Source organism: Salvelinus alpinus, chromosome 2 (assembly GCF_045679555.1).
Source record: "Salvelinus alpinus chromosome 2, SLU_Salpinus.1, whole genome shotgun sequence".
NCBI lineage: Eukaryota > Metazoa > Chordata > Actinopteri > Salmoniformes > Salmonidae > Salvelinus > Salvelinus alpinus.
Genome location: NC_092087.1, coordinates 96401009 through 96421656, shown reverse-complemented (window position 1 = coordinate 96421656; position 20648 = coordinate 96401009). Strand labels below are relative to the sequence as shown.

Here is a 20648-nt window from a genome sequence, read left to right as displayed (position 1 = left end):
TGTGTTTTTCATTATATAGTGTATCCTGATGCCTAGTCAACTTACCACTATACATATCTACCTCTATCACTCCAGTATCCCTGCACATTGTAAATATGGTACTGGAACTTACTGACCCTGTATATATTATGATGTCTTACTTGGTCGTGTTCTTATTTCTTATTTGTATATTGATTACTGTATTGTTGTGTTTAGAGCGTGCAAGAAAGACATTTCACTGTACTTGTGCACGTGACATTAAAACTTGAAACTGAAATACCAGGTGGATGGGCTGTCCAGAACAGGAGTTACAGGCCCCTTATCTACTGTTATTAACTGCCAGATGTCATTAAGCAGTTCAATAAACTGTCATTATAAAACTGTTATTGTACATATTTGAAGTATTTTAGCAGGGCCTTGCAGGGTTCAGATAGTAACTCTTCATTTAATATATTTTGTCCTGGAAAAATGACTCTGTGCTCACAAAGTAGTGACAAAGTAGTTTTGCCTGAGACACCCCAGAGCTTTGGCTCACGTCAGCATTTTTTTTCATCTATTAAAATGTCACAGCCAGTAAAAATCTAAATCTGGATATGAAATGTCACATGCTGTTGCATGGATCCACAAAACAACCAATCTTGGCTCGGTTAATTCAGATCTTATTTTCCAGGTCACATGTCTCTCTGTAAATATATTACGCTGTCAGCAATATTCAGGACTTCATGGTCGACTAATCAAATCAAATTGTATTTGTCACATGCGCCGAATACAACAGGTGTAGACCTTACAGTGAAATGCTTACAAGCCCTTAACCAACAATGTTTTAACACATTTTTTCTTCTTAACTTCTTAAGTAAAAAATAGATAAGTAAAACATTTTTTTTTAAATTAAAGTAACAAATAATTAAACAGCAGCAGTAAAATAACAATAGCAATAGCGAGGCTATATACAGGGGGTACCAGTACAGAGTCAATGTGCGGGGGCACCGGTTAGTTGAGGTAATTGAGGTAAAATGTACATGTAGGTAGAGTTAAAGTGACCATGCATAGATAATAAACAGAGAGTAGCAGCAGCGTAAAAGAGGTGTTTGGGTAGCCCTTGAATTAGCTGTTCATGAGTCTTATGGCTTGGGGATAGAAGCTGTTAAGAAGCCTTTTGGACCTAGACTTGGTGCTCCAGTACCACTTGCCTTGCGGTAGCAGATGTAACAGTATAACTTTAGTCAGTCCCCTCGCCGGGCTCGAACCAGGGACCCTCTGCACACATCAACAACTGACACCCACGAAGCATCGTTACCCATCGCGCCACAAAAGCCACGGCCCTTGCAGAGCAAGGGGAAACACTACTTCAAGGTCTCAGGGAAAGTGACGTCATCGATTGAAAGGCTATTAGCGCACACCACCGCTAACTAGATAGCCATTTCACATCGGTTACATTCACCCCACCTTCGACCTCCTCCTTTTCCGCAGAAACCAGTGATCCGGGTCAACAGCATCAATGTAACAGTATAACTTTATAACTGTCCCCTCGCCCCGACCCGGCCGCGAACCAGGGACCTTCTGCACACATCAACAACAGTCACCCACGAAGAATCGTTACCCATCGCTCCACAAAGGCCGCGGCCCTTGCAGAGCAAGGGGAAACACTACTTCAAAGTCTCAGAGCAAGTGACGTCATCGATTGAAAGGCTATTAGCGCGCACCACCGCTAACTAGATAGCCATTTCACATCGGTTACACAGAGAGAACAGTCTATGACTAGGGTGGTCAAAACAATGTGCTGGCCTGTATCAGATCTCTCTGTGGTCCACAGTATAGGTATGATGTCTTCACCTTTCAGCATGCAGTGTGAAGTCAATGGAGGTATAAATGTAATATTAATCTAATACATTTACAAGGAGAAACAGTTGGATTCAATGTGGAGCTGTTGTGTTTTTCAACAAGCTGTACAGATCTTTGGACAAACAAGTAGTCCAAATTATTACCCCCGTCAGTGACCTTCTCCAACCATAGGTGTCAGAAATACATGCAGCCTAAAGTCGTTTAGGATTACTATATGACCCTCTGTCATAGAGATGGTATCAAACCTGCTGAAGTGTTCTTGAAACTCCAATTTGATCCCATACAGTCGATGGCAGAGTTACAAGAAGCGTGCCAAAGCAACACATAATTTCCAATCCCAATATGGCCATGTTCAGAAACGAGTGTGTCAAAAATACATCCAGCTTCCTCAGCAATATATCTCAGGTAATTTGACATTGGTTTATTGGCAGATCTGCTGCAATTTGAGCTGTGCACCAGAGGATGTGACCATATATGAAACTTATAACTGATATGGCCATTAGTAAACAGACCAGTCAAATACCTGCTTCTTTTTGGACAGCTTTATTTTTAGACTTTCAAATGTAAAAACAACAGAGATTGCAGGAAGACACAGTCAAGGACAATATAAGTCAAGTCCATAACAGAGAACATAAATAAAACTGGGAATCCCACAACATCCCTTCAGCTGCAGCTGTTGGAACACAAGCGTCTCTGGGGGAGCAGGGGACTAACCCTAGCCAAGCCCACCAATGATCAGTGTTTAACACTTCACATCCAGTCGCTCTATTGTAAGACCGATTAGAAAAATGGAAAGTGTTCCTGTCTGCCTGTAAATTAGTTGAATAGAAGGTGCTGAATAGAAGGTGCTGAATAGAATGTGTTGAGTAGAAGGTGTAGAATAGAAGGTGTAGAATAGAAGGTGTTGAATAGAAGGTGTTGAATAGAAGGTGTTTAATAGAATGTGTTGAGTAGAAGGTGTAGAATAGAAGGTGTTGAATAGAAGGTGTTTAATAGAATGTGTTGAGTAGAAGGTGTAGAATAGAAGGTGTTGAATAGAAGGTGTTAAATAGAATGTGTTGAGTAGAAGGTGTAGAATAGAAGGTGTTCAATAGAAGGTGTTCAATAGAAGGTGCTGAATAGAAGGTGTTCAATAGAAGGTGTTCAATAGAAGGTGTTGAATAGAAGGTGTAGAATAGAAGGTGTTCAATAGAAGGTGTTCAATAGAAGGTGTTGAATAGAAGGTGTTGAATAGAAGGTGTTCAATAGAAGGAGTTGAACAGAAGGTGTTCAATAGAAGGTGTTCAATAGAAGGAGTTGAACAGAAGGTGTTCAATAGAAGGTGTAGAATAGAAGGTGTTCAATAGAAGGTGTTCAATAGAATGTGTTCAATAGAAGGTGCTGAATAGAAGGTGTTCAATAGAAGGTGCTGAATAGAATGTGTTCAATAGAAGGTGTTCAATAGAAGGTCTTCAATAGAAGGTGTTCAATAGAATGTGTTCAATAGAAGGTGTTCAATAGAAGGTGTTCAATAGAAGGTGTTCAATAGAAGGTGTTCAATAGAAGGTGTTCAATAGAAGGTGTTCAATAGAAGGTGTTCAATAGAAGGTGTTCAACAGAAGGTGTTCAATAGAATGTGTTCAATAGAAGGTGTTCAACAGAAGGTGTTCAATAGAAGGTGTTGAACAGAAGGTGTTGAACAGAAGGTGTTCAACAGAAGGTGTTCAACAGAAGGTGTTCAACAGAAGGTGTTCAATAGAAGGTGTTCAATAGAAGGTGTTCAATAGAAGGTGTTCAATAGAAGGTGTTCAATAGAAGGAGTTCAATAGAAGGTGTTCAATAGAAGGTGTTCAATAGAATGTGTTCAATAGAAGGTGTTCAATAGAAGGTGTTGAACAGAAGGTGTTCAATAGAAGGTGTTGAACAGAAGGTGTTCAATAGAAGGTGTTCAATAAAAGGTGTTCAATAGAAGGTGTTCAATAGAAGGTTGTCCAGTTTAACACCAGAACCGCTGGGCCTCGAGGGAACCTTCCCCAATTCTGACTGCAACATTCTAACAGTGTAATTAATAAATTTCAGATATACTATCACAAAAATTATAATGTAGTTGTGTTTAAGGGGGTAACGTTAGAATACGAAAAATATGTATTTTCAAATAACACAATAGCATTTTCCTTCGTTTATGTTAGGCTACTGAGGGCTATATGCAAAACAAAAATTCTAACGTTCAATCCATTTTATTAGTGGAGTGCCTTTGTTACAACTATGAAAACATCAGTAGCCTAAACATGATTATAGGTGCTAAGTGAACTTCATAAAAGAGGCTATACACAGCAAGTAGTGGTACAGAGTCAATGTGTCCCCTGCACAGGTGGAAGCTGATGAGTGCCTTGCTGAGATGTAGGACCTGCTCTCATGTGAAGTCAGGTGGCAGGAGAGGTGGAGAACATGGAGAACATGACATTTCATCTGGGATATGACAGAGTTTGCTTCATGGGTCCAGCAAGCAGAGTACAACAACTACATGCAGATCTGAGATGCAGGAGGATGGCACACTTCTCAGACTGAGTAGCTTACAGAGTAATATGAGAAGCATGCGATTGCTGAATTTATGTAGATATTCTAAACAAAATTGTTTTGATAACTTTCAAGTGTAACAGTTCCATGTGGATTAAACCATTCTTCACATAATACTGTAGAATCAGGGTGTACCGAGTACTCGGGACAAAACGGTATCTTAAAGGATATGGAGAATTTTCCAAATATCATTATGATACGAGTATCTTTTGTAATTATCCATAATAATAGAGAAAACTCTAAAAGGGGATGTCAAAAGAAAGATACAAAATAAAAGCCCTGCTGGTGGAACAAAATATCTGTGAAACAAAACATTTCCCCCCCGATAAAAACACCCCCCCCCCCCCCCCCGAAAAAGTAAAACAAATGTAAAATATATGTCAACAATCCTTCCTCCAACGGACCCTCTATGGATTAAATGTTGTGATAATCCACAAAATAATGATTATTTTTTGCTCTAGTTTCTTGAGGAATCACCCCAATAGCTTTCTAATAGCTACAATAATGTGGCATACAGACTGACTTTCTAGCTGACCTCCCTTCCTCAAGTAGTTAATGTTTCCTCTTTCAGAATCTATTCATAATCCACTTCCTATTTACATGTTAAACTCTGATTCTGTTCAAAATCACAACATGGAAGTGACATCAGTGTGGAACCAATGTGTCTGACACTTGCCCTCACACTCCATGGCCCTGGGACAGGACCTTTCTCTTTAGGTCACATAGGATCATGATTCCAGAGTCTCTTATTGGTTGCAGTGCATCAAGTAATAGTTGTGTGCCACATCAGATTGCTATATCATATGATGTGGTTAACTGACCTGTTAATAAACATCTAATCCAGACGTTCTGGGATCTGACATGCGTCTTCAATGTAGTCAGCATGGAGGGTGGACATTGGGTTTCAGAACCACAGATATCACAAAACCTGCAACTAATGTAAGCTGACAGAGTTGGTAACTGCTCACTGCTCCATGACTGCCTTCTGACACTGTTTGGCCTTCATTCCAACCTCTCCCGCCACTGTGGATTATATTTATAGCCTTCTCATAAAAGTGTGAAGCCTCCACTATGCTGACGAAGCGATCTAGCCTCTAACTCATTGCAATTTGAACCCTCTGGTAAATCTGGATAAATGTAACATTACCGAATACATTAAAATACTTTTTTCCTAATCGGGTATGGACTTGTCATTGCTTGTGTAGCAGATGGGGAGCTGTGAAACTCAGTCCTCAGCCTGCAGTGTCTCCACTTGTGCTGCTGAATAGTTAGCTTTTTGGTGGCGCGACTGGTTAAGACGCTTCAGGAGGTCATGTGTTTGTGAGGTAGAGGTCCTGGGTTTGAGCTTCGGTATGTTCCGCTTCAGGAGGTGTTCCGCTTCAGGAGGTCATGTGTTTGTGAGATTGACAGCGATTACAGCCTCGAGTCTTCTTGTGTATGACGCTACAAGCTTGGCACACCTGTATTTGTGGAGTTTCTCCAATTCTTCTCTAGAGATCCTCTCAAGCTCTGTCAGGTTGGATGGGGAGCGTCGCTGCACATCTATTTTCAGGTCTCTCCAGAAATGTTCGATGGGGTTCAAGTCCGGGCTCTGGCTGGGCCACTCAAGGACATTCAGAGACATGTACCGAAGCCACTCCTGCATTGTCTTGGCTGTGTGCTTAGGGTCATTGTCCCGTTGGAAGGTGAACTTTTGCCCCAGTCTGAGGTCCTGAGCGCTCTGGAGCGAGTTTTTATCAAGGATCTCTCTGTACTTTGCTCCTTTCATCTTTGCCTCGATCCTGACTATTTTACTAGTCCCTGCCGCTGAAAAACATCCCCACAGCATGATGCTGCCACCACCATGCTTCACCGTAGGGATGGTGCCAGGTTTCCTCCGGACGTGACGCTTGGCAATCAGGCCAAAGAGTTCAATCTTGGTTTCATCAGACCAGAGAATGTTGTTTCTCATGGACTGAGAGTCCTTTAGGTGCCTTTTGGCAAACACGAAGCGGTCTCCTTTTACTGAGGAGTGGCTTCCGTCTGGCCACTATCATTAAGGTCTGATTGGTGGAGTGCTGCAGAGATGGTTGTCCTTGAACTCTGGAGCTCTGTCAGTGTGAACATCTGGTTCTTTGTCACCTCCCTGAATAAGGCCCTTCTCCCCCGATTACTCAGTTTGGCCATGCGGCCAGCTCTAGGAAGAGTCCTGGTCGTTCCAAACTTTTTGCATTTAAGAAGGATGGAGGCCACTGTGTTCTTGGGGACCTTCAATGCTGCAGAAAGGGGTCTGAATACTTTCCGAATGCACTGTACGTGCCGAATCAGGAAGAAGTGGTGATCGCAAAGCAAGCAGCGTGACGTCCTTTACACTTGGTTCAAGTGAACATTGACAGCACAATTAATACAAATATTCTGTTGCACAAGTAAATGTTATTCCCACACACAGTGAGGACGATGGTTCGGGAAGCTAAGAAATATCCAAGGGCCGAAGTTGGAGAATAACAACACCTGGTCGCATCTTCGGGTCACCAAGTCTCCAAATCTACAATTAAACGCCATTTCCACCCCGATAGGCTCTCTTGAAGGGTTCCTGAGTGGCACAGTGGTCTAAGGCACTGCATCTTTTTTTTAGCCTTATGGAGAGAATCCAACAAATGTAAATGCTGATGATCTTCATTTGCATAAAGGTCGTTAGTAAGGTAAAACATTTTTTTTTTTTTTAGGTGGCGGAGATTTGAGTATTTTGAAACATGTGTATTACTTGTGAAACAAAATCTCTTTCTCTGAGCAATTGTGTTATGTTTTGTAGGTAAAAAGAGTGGTAGGCCACAGTTATTCAGCACACTACTATGATACACATCCCATCCCCAGGGACCAGTGGAGGCGGGGCCAGTTATTCAACACACTACTGTGATACACATCCCATCCCCAGGGACCAGTGGTGGAGGGGCCAGTTATTCAGCACACTACTATGATACACATCCCATCCCCAGGGACCAGTGGTGGAGGGGCCAGTTATTCAGCACACTACTATGATACACATCCCATCCCCAGGGGCCAGTTGAGGAGGGGCCAGTTATTCAACACACTACTATGATACACATCCCATCCCCAGGGGCCAGTGGAGGAGGGGCCAGTTATTCAACACACTACTATGATACACATCCCATCCCCAGGGACCAGTGGAGGCGGGGCCAGTTATTTAACACACTACTATGATACACATCCCATCCCCAGGGGTCAGTGGAGGAGGGGCCAGTTATTCAACACACTACTATGATACACATCCCATCCCCAGGGACCAGTGGAGGCGGGGCCAGTGGAGGAAGCTCTGGTCTGCATTAGAGGTCTGTGCACAGCTGGGAGCGATTACTGAGCTAATCAGCTGAACCATCTCCCACCAGCAGGGCTTTTATTTAGTATCCACTGTCCCCACACACGGTCCACACACTCATACTCTCATGTTCATGCACACAACTAGTCAGGTTACAGAACAACAAGCCTTGGTCCCCTGAACAATGTGAGTATAGTGAAACACTAAGGTTGTTTAAACGGTTCCGTAACAATTACAATAAATAATAAAAAGTTCCCATTATTTTTAGGGTACAATATTGCTCAGTATTTGTATTATTTATTGTACAAATCTTTATAAAGGGTGCCAATAATTTTGAAGTTGACTGTACATTGAGTGTACAAAACATTAAGAACACCTTAATATTGGGTTGCACCCACCTTTTTGCCCTCACAACAGCCTTAATTCGTCAGGGCATGGACTCTACAAGGTGGAGAAAGTGTTCCACAGGGATGCTGGCCCATGTTGACTCCAATGCTTCCCACAGTTGTGTCAAGTTGGCTGGATGTATATTGGGCGGTGGACCATTCTTGTTACACACAGGAAACTGTTGAGTGTGTAAACCCCCAGCAGCGTTGCAGTTCTTTATACACACAGTGCGCCTGGCACCTACTACCATACCCCATTCAAAGGCACTTAAATATTTTGTCTTGCCCATTCACCCTCTGAATGGCACACGTTGCCCATTCACCCTCTGAATGGCACACATACACTATCCATGTCTCAATTGTCTCAAGGCTTAAAAACACTTCTTTAACTTGTCTCCTCCCCTTCATCTACACTGATTGATTGATTTAACAAGTGACATCAATAAGGGATTATAGCTTTCACCTGGTCAGTCTGTTGTGGAAAGAGCAGGTGTTCCTAATGTTTTGTACACTCAATGTATATGTTATGTACTTACCATACTACCAGTATATTATATTTACAACATGCATTAAGTAGCAAATACCAACACACTAGTCTCGTCCATACTGAGAAGGCATGATCTAATGAAGGCTATGGGGAACGTGCATCAAGATGGCAGAATAGATGTCACATCATTGTTTCAGCTCCATCCACAGAGTTTTATACTACAGTCTGTGACATGGTTCAATGTGACAATATTTTGAATCTGAAAACACGATTCTCTTCTTCAATAGTGTGCAGTGAATTCATAGTAGATGAAAAGCCTGAATGGCATTATAAAATATACTTTTTTATTATGTAACATGAATTACAAACAATCAATTCAATGCAATAAAGGTCATTCAGCCCTGAATCATTTCTGGCAGTTAAAAGGCAATAATCATACCGTTAAGATAAACATTTTGAAAGATGTTCCATTGTGCTTCCTTCTACACACAACTATCTACTGCAGTGATCCCCTGTCTGCTTCCTGAAGAGCACCCATACACACACACTCACCACAGTAGTCCATACATATTTCCTGCCAGCCAGCCCAGGGGAAGCCCTTGCTAAGTACAGCCGTTAATCGCCAGGTTCCTAAAACACTCAAACACGTTGTCTATAAATATGCTAGCCAACCAACTGTCAGGGAAAGCCCTCACTACATGCTGACTCACAGACGGTCAGGGTGGAGAGGTTAACTGTGGTTATTATTAACTGTTTGTTTTGACAATGCTTTAGGCTCCTCCCATTCCTCAATGCTTTAGGCTCCTCCGATTCCCCAATGCTTTAGGCTCCTCCGATTCCACAATGCTTTGGGCTCCTCCGATTCCACAATGCTTTAGGTTCCTCCGATTCCCCAATGCTTTGGGCTCCTCCGATTCCTCAATGCTTTAGGCTCCTCCGATTCCACAATGCTTTAGGCTCCTCCGATTCCACAATGCTTTAGGCTCCTCCGATTCCACAATGCTTTAGGCTCCTCCGATTCCACAATGCTTTAGGCTCCTCCGATTCCACAATGCTTTAGGCTCCTCCGATTCCACAATGCTTTGGGCTCCTCCGATTCCACAATGCTTTAGGCTCCTCCGATTCCACAATGCTTTAGGCTCCTCCGATTCCACAATGCTTTAGGCTCCTCCGATTCCACAATGCTTTAGGCTCCTCCGATTCCACAATGCTTTAGGCTCCTCCGATTCCTCAATGCTTTAGGCTCCTCCGATTCCACAATGCTTTAGGCTCCTCCGATTCCACAATGCTTTAGGCTCCTCTGATTCACCAATGCTTTATGCTCCTCCGATTCCACAATGCTTTAGGCTCCTCCGATTCCACAATGCTTTAGGCTCCTCTGATTCACCAATGCTTTATACTCCTCCGATTCCCCTCCAGGATCTCTTTCAGGCACCTCCACTAACCTTTGCAGTGGCAGGCAAAAGAAAGGACCCCTGTGTAGCGTCTTCTAACCTTGGTGTTCAGCACCCTCTATTGGAGAAGAGTTATACTAAATGTTGTTTGGAGATTTGCAATAAATAGCAAGTCCCATGAGGTGGGGTCATGTTCATTAAGGCATGCAACAAAAACATATTCAAAACAATTTGCAGTGGAAAACAAAACATTAACCCTTCGCCTACAAATTCCACAGCCCCGCGGAAATCTAAAATAATTTTAAAAATCCCCGCTGTAGGAGAGAGGAATACCGTCATGGGAGAGACAAAAAGTTAGTAAAAAACACCCTAAATATGTTGAGAACTTGAAATGAACTTTCTTCTGTAGATTCTTGTTTTTTTTTATGTCACAATTCCAACCCTCCTCCTTTATCCGGGCTTGGGACTGGCAAAAGTGACCCAAAAGAGACATTCTGGCGGAGTTACTTAGTTTTTATTTTATTTTTTATTTATTTTTGTTTAGTTTTCTTAATTTGGTTTGGTTTTAAACCTTATGTTCCACTTAGGAGCCTATAACAAGTCACAGTAAAACATGAACATTTTTAACCATAAAATGTTTTTCATTTTTTTGTATACAATCTAAATGGACCAAAAAGAGACAATAGAAAAAACTGTCAATGGAAATGTGAGAAAATTATGGTAACTAGTCCGGCCCTAATTCAGGTAAATTGTTTTTTTTAAATGTAAGGCAGGGCGGGATCAGCCAGCGGCGGCTTCCCGCATATGCGATTCATTTGCAGTCTGGACGCGGAGGGGTGAACATCTCCTGCTCTGACTGCAGCTGGAAGGGACTGCTGCTGACGACTGGGCCGCCTGTGAGTGCTTTGGGACTGGGGTGGGGCCCACGGCAGCACCCGCTGCTCGTTGAGAAGAGTAAGAACGATACGTGCTTTCACGTCAGTCTCCAATAACACCAGAAAAAGTCTCTAAATTTGTCGCTAGTCACTTTTTTGAAAATGTATCGCTAGAGGGGTTTGAATACTCGCTAAATATTTCACCTTTCATTATAAATTGACAACACTGGTAGAGGGGTGTTTGTCCGACCATCAGGCATCCCGGAAATGTTTTTTTTTTTTTTCATTATTTACCATTTAATTTCTATAATCTAAATAATCTGAAACGCAACCAAAACAAAGAGCAAATGCATCCAACACATTTGTAAACGTCGCACGCTTGATGTAGTCAATGTGTGCAATGAATATGGGAACAAATACTAAACTTTTCATTACTTTAATACACATATAAGTGAATTTGGCTAAATACTTTTGCTCCCCTAAGATGTCTAAACAGTTCACCAGATATGGATGAAAATACGCTCAAATTAAAGTCATTATTTGATTTCAAATCTATACTCTATACTCCAAACATTTGGAGTATAGAGTCAAAAGAAGAGAAAGTACTCTAGCACCCCTGAAAATCAGATTTTTTAAAAAATATAATAATAAAAAAAAGACTGTAAAACAAAGTGCACTGGGCCTTTACTAGTCAGTCCTGTATTAGAGGACCGATACAGCCGTCTGTACCGCGTGCCACACCAAAATGTTCACTTTCACTTACTAGGTTGAAGTAACTTAGATGAATTGAACTCAACATGACATTTTGATTGGACTTGATGAAATATGTTAAGGCAGCAGGGTAGCTAACACAGGGTCACTTTTTTAAAGTTGACTCAACCAATATTTGACATTGTATGTGCTCCACACAGAAATCTGTATCTAGTCTGTAATTAAGAAAGAATAATCAGCCATATCCCTAATAAATCCTTTGTCCTCAAAGAGAGGGAGGAGGAGGATGCCTCTCCATTGACAGCCACACACACTCCTCCACATTTAACCCAGTTGTATTACGAGATAAGGGAACTACCGGCAGCTGCATTTACTCTATTTTCACTATTCTCTCTCACAGGCTGGTAGCGGTTGGCTGTTTTTGTTGCGCTCAGTGGAAATGTGCTCTGTTGGAAATCGGTCTTCTCACAAAAACGTCTGTATGGTCCGAACGGTTTGACCTACGAACTATTATGATCTCACTCTATTTCACCCACAAGTCCCATCAGACAGTCCCCCAGTACCAGCTGAAAAAATAAATGATAAGGAAACAATGCCTAAAATAAGGGGATAAATACAATATATATATATAGTTTGCTGATCATTCTTATATCTCTCAGATATAGGACAGACACTTCAGAAAAAACTTCACCATCTGTTGTTTCATTCAGTGAATGTACGACATATACTGAAATGCAGTATGTACATATATGGACTAATTGAATGTGAGATTGTGTTGGTTATTCAAATGCCTTTCTATTGGCTAAGCAGTAATGCCAAATTAAATATTTAATCCAATAATTTTTCTATATATTTCTTTTATACCTTAAAGTGGTCTTAAAATTAAAATAGCTAAATCATCCTAGGTAGGATCATCTTAAAACAATTGAATATGTTAGCTTTAGCGTCTGTTTCTGTACTTGCTTTTTTTAAGTATGCCAGAGTTGAGAACCCTGACTATGTGGTGCCAAACTGGATCAGAACATCTACTGCTTTCTCAGTCAGGCAGGAGACCACTTCCTGCTATAGATGAACAACCCAGAACAGTGTGAGTGTGTTTGCCTCAAAAAACATCTTGCTTCAATCAGTTTATTCCAGTTCAGAATAAAAAAAAATGTAACTTGTATTTTAACAGCAATAGTTCCAACCTAGACTTGTTTTCTCCAAACATTTCTACAGTAAGATGTACAGTAGGCCTGATCATTTTTTCATCTTCATATGTACTGTTACTTAAGATTGCACTATCAGTAGTTAGCTAGCTTGCTTTGGCTAACTTTAGCTAGCTAGCTATTAGCTGTGTAGAAGGGGATTGTTGGAAAGAGAAACACATCTACCTCTCTGAGAGATGGTACTCCCTTATTTCTGCTGATCATCATCTGTTCTAACATTACAACAATGCCTTGCTAGCTGACTAACTTTTCCACTGTCAAAGCATTGTTTTCTGAAGCATTCTGCCCTGTTCTGAAAGAACACCCTGAGGTTTACTGTCATGCTCAGTGTTGCCAGGCCCAGCTAAAATTTCTATCCCAATGACCTCTGAAAACCCACACACAAGGCCTGAAAACTAGCCCCTCCCCCAAAAGAAATTGCAGCAAGAGAGGAGTTGTCACATTTATCCATGAAACCATTTTTCCATAACGTTTTTGAGATAATTAAGGAATATCTACGTATTTTTTAAAGGCGTAGGTTAAGAAGCAAAATTAGTTTTTCCATCAAAGTAATAATTCTTGCAAGTTTAAGAATATGTCGCAAGACAAAAGATAAATCTCCCTCAGACTCTCCAGATCATTTTCTATCAATGGATGTCGATTTAACTTGTTTTGACTGCTATGATTAAACAATAGGGCCCTAGGAGGTGTGGTGTATGGCCAATATACCACAGTTAATGGCTGTCCTTTGGACATAGCCCTTAGCCGTGGTATATTGGCCATATACCAGAAAGCCCCGAGGAGCCTTATTGCTATTATAAACTGGTTAACAATGTGTTTTTTTGTCATTCCCATGGTACACAGTCTGATATATCATGGCTTTCAACCAATCAGCATTCAGGGCTCAAACCACCCAGTTTATAATTGTAATTGCATGCTGATTGGCTGACAGCCGTGGTATATCAGACCGTACCACGGATATGACAAAACATTTATTTGTACTGCTCTGATTATGTTGGTAACCAGTTTATAATGGCAATAAGGCACCTCAGGGGTTTGTGATATATGGCCAATATACCACTAAAGGCTGTGTCCAGACACTGTGTTGCGTGGTGCGTTAGAACAGCCCTTAGCCTTGGTATATTGGCCATATACCACACCTCCTCTGGCCCTATTGCTTAAATAAATGTGCATAATTATAGATAAATCCAACAGGAGATGTCGAGTGATGAAAGTCGGACAGAGTATCTCAATCTCTGTGCAAGAAACACTTGGATGAACTTAAAAAAACAACGAATTTTAGGTTATTTTCAAATGCCAGATGTTTAAGACTACAAACCGTTATGAATGTCCTATTTGCGAGATTGACTTATTTCAATAGGCATAGGCTAGGCATACTGACTAAAATCTGGGTATAACATTATAGTTCAACTTCGCCTTGGTTTACTGAGCTAGATGTAGGTAGCCTATAGCCCCTGAAAAGGCCAACATCTAATTTCTGGGAAAAGTCCACAATGAAACTGACATTAAATGTGGAGAATGATACATTCGCGATAGAGCTGTGACCATCATCACAACTGATAACGTCCAGTCTTTCCCCATAACAGAAGCACGTGGGAGAGTTCCATAACTTCCATTTCAAATGTCCACTCGCGCAGCGCTCCAGACCCTGGAACTGAGCACGAGTAAAACCTTTCGCTTGATACAGGTATCCATAACAAGTCGACATTTGAATGCAATTTACTTTAAACCACCTGTGAGCGAATTTATCTAAAGAGTTATAGTGCGCCAAAAGTCATTTTCCAATGCATTGTTGCCGTGATCAGTTCTAGCGCGTTAATGTTATACGGAAAAGGGGTGTCTCCATAATGACCCATATAAATAGCCGACCTACAAATGGTAGAAAGTTGTCACGATGTGCTGCTAGTCCTCCTTGACACAGCTGCCTCTGCTGCAGCACTCTATCAACGCACACGCCCTTCCCCACTCTTCATGCATTCACTCACTCAGTAACAACCTGCTCACTGCCTGATAGTCAGCCGCAGCAGGTTATAGTTAAAGTTACATTTATTGTATGTTTTTAATGTATTGGTCGCCAACCGCGACCAATACATTTTCACTCACGACATTGTTTTCAAAGTGGCCCAATTTTGCGCAAGAACCGCAAACATGGCAACACTGGTCATGCTGTGGATGTTTGGTCAGGACGTGTCGTTTTAATTAGTTCGTTTTGAGTGACTCATTACTAAGCACACAAAACACATTGTGGGCGCTCGACGTTATTTCTCATAGTTTGTATGAAACGAAGAAAGAGAAAAACATCGCTTTATTTGCGTTTCATGGCGATTGAGCTCAGTCAGAATTTAGGCAGCGGCGAGTGGGAATGACAAGTCATTGACTGGCAGCGCATCATCTGCTGCTGAAGACGGCGCTGCAGCGTTTGGGTCGCTGAGTGATCTTCAAGAAAACTGCAGAAAAAATATCTGGTAAACCGCGAAGTTCACGGGCATCTCCCTCCCACTCGCTCAGCTGCCGAACGGACACCGCTGCTAAGCAGAGAGCGCACTGAACAGAGAGCGCTGTTGCACTTGGCCAAACCAATTCCAGTTATTAATTAAATAATTCTACATTTAATCTAACACGTTGCGACCCACCATTAAAAGGTCCGCGACCCATACTTTAGGAAAGGCTGCTCTAGACTCTAGACTAGAGGGTTAATAGTTAGCCCTTGGAAATCAAATCTTTACAGCCCTGAACAATGAATATGCTCTTGGTATCTTTTTCATTTTATACAAAGCGTTTGAAACGGTTGATCATGAAACATTACTTTCTAAATTATTACGGTTTTCATGATTATACATATAATTGTTTATATAGTTATGTTTATGGTAGAGAACAATGTGTTTATGTAAACGGCTGTGCATCAAGATATTCTGTGGCTATAATTAGTAGATTTTGTTATCTTTTAACAAAACTGTTTTATTGTTGTACTTATGTATTGTGAACAGCTTGTTTGTGGTGTGGTTTTCATATCAGCCCTTAGGCTTCCAACCACACCTGCACACTGTTTTTTTTGTTTACAAATTATTATTCTAATCTGTATTGTTGTATATCACTTGTTTTCTTTGGTGCAAATAAATAAATATAATATCTGCAAAATCCTGTAACATAATGGAAAAATTTTCAAAACATTTGTACAGCTAAATAATTTCTGGACAAAACTGTAATCCTGATTTACCTTTTTTGACCAGAGATCTGCTAATGAATCCTCAGCCTGCGGACTTCATCCCATCCCCACAATGTTTCTGATTGTTTACCAGACGACGTCATGGAAATTGTATACTGCTCTTTGTTTTAAATAGCCTTTACCTGATTGTAATCTGGTTTGTTGAAATATAAACAACTAGAAAACCAGTTAACAACTAGAAACAGGCTTCACTAAGCCACATGCTGCCTACTGGGGTATTATTCAGTCAGTGTCAATGTGTCTCTTCCTCTTTTTCTCTACAAACAAGCAAATGGTGAAAAGAGGCTTCAGATAAAAACTGAGATGACTGTGTTAGAAGATACATACAGTAGGTCTCCTATTAAAATCAACTTCACGTGGTCTAAGGCACTGCATCGCAGTGCTAACTGTGCCACTAGAGATTCTGTGTTCGAGTCCATGCTCTGTCGCAGCCGGCCGCGACCGGGAGACCCATGTGGCGGCTCACAATTGGCCCAGCGTCGTCCGGGTTAGGGGAGGGTTTGACCGGAAGGGATGTCCTTGTCCCATCGCCCACTAGCGAATCCTGTGGCGGGCCGGGCGCAGTGCACACTGACACGGTTGCCAGGTGCACGGTGTTTCCTTCGACACATTGGTGCAGCTGGTTTCCGGGTTAAGTGGGCATTGTGTCAAGAAGCAGTGCAGCTTGGATGGGTTGTGTTTCGGAGGACGCACGGCTTTCGACCTTCGCCTCTCCCGAGTCCGTACTGGAGTTGTAGGGATGAGACAAGAACTGTAACTACCAATTGGATTCCACGAAAAAGATGTAAAAGTAACAACAACCAAAAATATAAAACAAAAGGTCAAAAACAAAGATACCCAAAAAATATATATATACAATTCCACGATCTATCAATTCAGTTATAATTTGCGAATTGTTGGCTACTGTCCTTAATTTTGGGGAAATAATTATAATGTTTAGGTAAGATTTTAATGAAGAAAGCTAAACCGAGAGCAGCGCTGTGTTTCTTTCTTTGTTGTGACCTTCAGACACTATCAGAAGGCGTCAACATTCAGACTCCTCCTGTCTGGATCCCACCGTGGTTATCTGGTTTTCTGAGAACACAAGGCTGCCACAGACCTGATGAAACCAGCCACCTGTCAGAAGATGCTTACACTTGTTCACCTTGTCATGACCCTATACTTGTGATGAAAGGTCAAATTACTGTCAAACCCACTTCTGAGTTTTTACTTGCTGATAAGATGGTTCCTGCTGTCAAGGGGAGGTTAGATTTATTAAAATGTTGTTGCCAGGGAAAGTTACGTAAGGGGGATTGGGGAGGCTAAATGAGTTACAGGATGTCTCAGACATTTTGACGAACTTGGGGAGAAACTATCATATACTGTTAAACTGTACTCTGTACCAACTTCTGCCTACAAATTGTATTTCTAAAGGAGTCTTTTTTAATACTTGAACAACGAGTCTGTGTTTCCTTTCCATTACTAATGTATGTTTGATAATTATATAGATCATCTTTGAAGAAATTGACCAACACTACCATAATGACAGGATCAAAAGAAAGGCATCACTGCTCTCGGGTCAGCTTTCTTCATTAAAATCTTACCTTCACATTCAAATGATTTCACATCACTGAAGAAGGATCAGCTCCTAGTGTTGTATAGCACACTGTATTACTTATACAACTAATATAAGGACAGGACATGAGACGGGAGTAGAAACTAACGTGGGCGTTGTTTAATGTGTTTCACAGGACAAAACATTCTAACGTAGATAAACAACATGCTTCTAGGTTTAGCAGGATATCATGAGAAATGATGAGCCCTGTGTTGCCTCAATTTTTTTCCCTTTACGGTGTGAGAGAGAGAATTGTCATGCATCACATTTTTACAACCAGGTAAAGGTGTTAAAGCAAAGGGCAGTATACCATTTCCAAGACATCATCTGTTAAACAATCAGAAACATTGTGGCGACGGGATAAAGTCAGCAGGCTGAGGATTCATTAGCAGAACTCTGGTCAAAAAAGGTACATCAGGATTATATTTTTGCCCAACATTATTTAGCTGTACAAATGTTTTCTATATATTTCCATGATGTTAAAAGATTTGCAGATGTTTTTGTTTGTCATTGCAAAATGCCTTAATGAACATGACCCACCTCATGGGCCTTTCTATTTATATTAAAATGTCCAAACAACTGTATTGTAACTACTCTCCAATAGAGGGCACTAAACACCAAGGTTAGAAGAGGCAACGCAAGGGGGCTTTTTTTTGACTGCCACTGCAAAAGTTAGTGGAGGTGCCTGAAAGAGATCCTGGTGGGGAATCGGAGGAGCCTAAAGCATTGTGGAATGGGAGGAGCCTAAAGCATTGAGGAATGGGAGGAGCCTAAAGCATTGGGGAATGGGAGGAGCCTAAAGCATTGAGGAATGGGAGGAGCCTAAAGCATTGGGGAATCGGAGGAGCATAAAGCATTGGGGAATCGGAGGAGCCTAAATCCTTGTCAAAACAAACAGTTAATAATAACCATAGTTAGCCTCTCCACTCTGACTGTCTGTGAGTCAGCATGTAGTGAGGGCTTTCCCTGACAGTTGGTTGGCGTATTTATAGACAACAGGTGTGAGTGTTTTAGGAAAGGTGTGATCACGGCAGTTGTCAGCAAGGGCTTCCCCTGGGCTGGCAGGGAGTATTTATGGACTACGGTGTGTGTGTGTGTGTGTGTGTGTGTGTGTGTGTGTGTGTGTGTGTGTGTGTGTGTGTGTGTGTGTGTGTGTGTGTGTGTGTGTGTGTGTGTGTGTGTGTGTGTGTGTGTGTGTGTGTGTGTGTGTGCTTTAGGGAACAGGCAGGGGATCACCGCAGTGTGTATGTAAAAGGAAACACAATGGAACATGTGTCGTATGCCTGCCATAAAGTATTGCTCCTCAGGGATTAATTAGGTCTATTGCATTAAATTGATGCTTGTTTGTAATTTGTTTCATAATTACAGGATTTTTTTTTATAATGTCAGGATGTCATACCATTTTAGGTGTTTAATCTAGTATGAATTGGAACAGAATCGTCTTTTCACTCTTTTGTTCAAAGTATTGTAGATTCCTCTCCATTATTCCCTTTGTTGTATTAGCACAGTAAACTTGATATCAATTCAAGCTCCAAGATATCAGCAATTAGAAAGACTGAAAAAGTAGATTCAGCAAATGTACGGGCGCATTGAACCATGTCACACGCCGTAGCCTTCATCAGATCACATTAGATCATGTCTTCTATGTTTGGAAAAGCCTAGTATGTTGATATTGGCCACTTAATGCATATATTTGTACTATACAGTATGATGTAAATATAATATACTGGTAGTATGGTAAGTACATAGTATATACACTGAGTGTAGAAAACATTAGGAACACCTGCTCTTTCCATGACAGACTGAGCAGGTAAGAGCTATAATCTGTAATCACTTGTTAAATCCACTTCAATCAGTGTAGATGAAGGGGAGGAGACAAGTTAAAGAAGGATTTTTAAGCCTTGAGACAATTGAGACGTGCTGTGGTCCAAACTTAAAAGACACACCCTCGTCCACTTACCCTCGCCTTATGCCCTTTGGGGAATCCCCGTCGCCATCTTGGAGGGTGGTCCAAATGATTAGCCAAGCAAGAGAAGTTGGCAATGTAAGCACCTCAGCCCTCGTTTTTTGGTCAGCTTTGCGAGTGTACAATTATGGCTGCGGTCCAAACACTTAAAAGACACACCCTATCCCCTCAGCCCTCAAATTAAGTGGACACTTCTGATGACTTCTGACAAGTATACACTTGCAGGGCTGGATTTTCCTCAGGTTTTCGCCTGCCATATCAGTTCTGTTATACTCACAGAAATTAACAGTTTTGGAAACGTTAGAGTGTTTTCTATCCAAATCTACCAATTATATGCATATCCTAGCTTGTGGGCCGGGAGTAGCAGGTAGTTTAATTTGGGCATGCTTTTCATCCAAAATTCCGAATGCTGCCCCCTACCCTAGTGAGGTTAATTATAAACATCGTTTGACATGTTTCGACGAACTTTACCGGTACTATTAGGATGTATTCGTCTGTATGTTTTGACAGCCTTGGAGCCAGTGGATTACTGAACAAAACGTGCCTATAAAACGGAGTTTTTGGGATATAAAGAGGGACTTTATCAAACAAAACAAACATTTATTGAGTAGCTGGGACTCTTGTGACTGCAACCATATGAAGATCTTCAAAGGTAAGTGATACATTTTTTCGCTATTTCTGACTTTTGTAATTCTTTTACTTGGTTGTAAAATGTTTGTATGCTTTTGTAAACGGGGCGCTGTCCTCAGATAATCGCATGGTATGCTTTCGCCGTAAAGCCTTTTTGAAATCTGACAAAGCGGCTGGATTAACAAGAAGTTCATCTTCAAGCCGATGTATAACACTTGTATTTTTTATGAATGTTTATTATGCCTATTTCTGTATTTTGAATTTTGCGCTCTGGAATTTCACCGGATGTCGTCGAGGTGAGTCGCTAGCGGAACGCCTATGCCAGAAAGGTTTTAAGGGCTGAGGGGATGGACTGCAGCCATGGATTGTGTATGTGTGCCATTAAGAGGGGGAATTGGCAATACACAAAGACTTAAGTGCCTTTGAACGTGGTATGGTAGTAGGTGCCAGGCACACTGGTTTGTGGCAAGAACTCAAC

The 20648-nt window shown here is 41.4% G+C and overlaps 1 long non-coding RNA gene across 1 annotated transcript in view; it reads right to left on the bottom strand.

The window, feature by feature from the left end:
* LOC139568332 (uncharacterized) overlaps positions 1-5344 on the bottom strand; it is a 49103-nt gene extending 43759 nt beyond the window's left edge. Inside the window, exon 1 of the long non-coding RNA XR_011673580.1 lies at positions 5199-5344. This is a non-coding gene — a long non-coding RNA (uncharacterized lncRNA). The remainder of the gene's footprint in view (positions 1-5198) is intronic.
* Positions 5345-20648: the final 15304 nt, after the last annotated feature.